At 63.8% G+C, this 351-nt stretch overlaps 1 pseudogene; it reads left to right on the forward strand.

The window, feature by feature from the left end:
* Window positions 1–239: 239 nt before the first annotated feature.
* LOC133575442 (28S ribosomal RNA) overlaps window positions 240–351 on the forward strand; it is a 5710-nt pseudogene continuing 5598 nt past the window's right edge.

Below are 351 nucleotides of genomic sequence, written 5' to 3' on the forward strand. Positions count from 1 at the left end.
CCCTTCGCTAGGATTTACCATTATGATCAAAATAAATGTTTGATTCGTATGAAAGTGACCCCTGTTACGAGCCCCCGGCCACGGGGGTGGCGGGCAGGTAAGCTCCGCGCGCCGCGCGCCCACGATCGGACCCACGGGCGACCCCCGTCACGAGCCCCTTAGCGTGTGCGGGCGCGGCTGCCGTCAGGCAGACCCGCGTTACGCGCGCGACGGGGAGGCGGACGGGCTAGCCCCCGCTACGAGCCCACCGCGTGTGGGGCGACCCACTGTTCCGAAACCCCCACCATATCACTAAGCGGAGGAAAAGAAACTAACAAGGATTCCCTCAGTAGCGGCGAGCGAAGAGGGAAG

The sequence above is a fragment of the Nerophis lumbriciformis genome, linkage group LG35, assembly GCF_033978685.3.
Source record: "Nerophis lumbriciformis linkage group LG35, RoL_Nlum_v2.1, whole genome shotgun sequence".
In the NCBI taxonomy this organism is placed as follows: Eukaryota; Metazoa; Chordata; class Actinopteri; order Syngnathiformes; family Syngnathidae; genus Nerophis; species Nerophis lumbriciformis.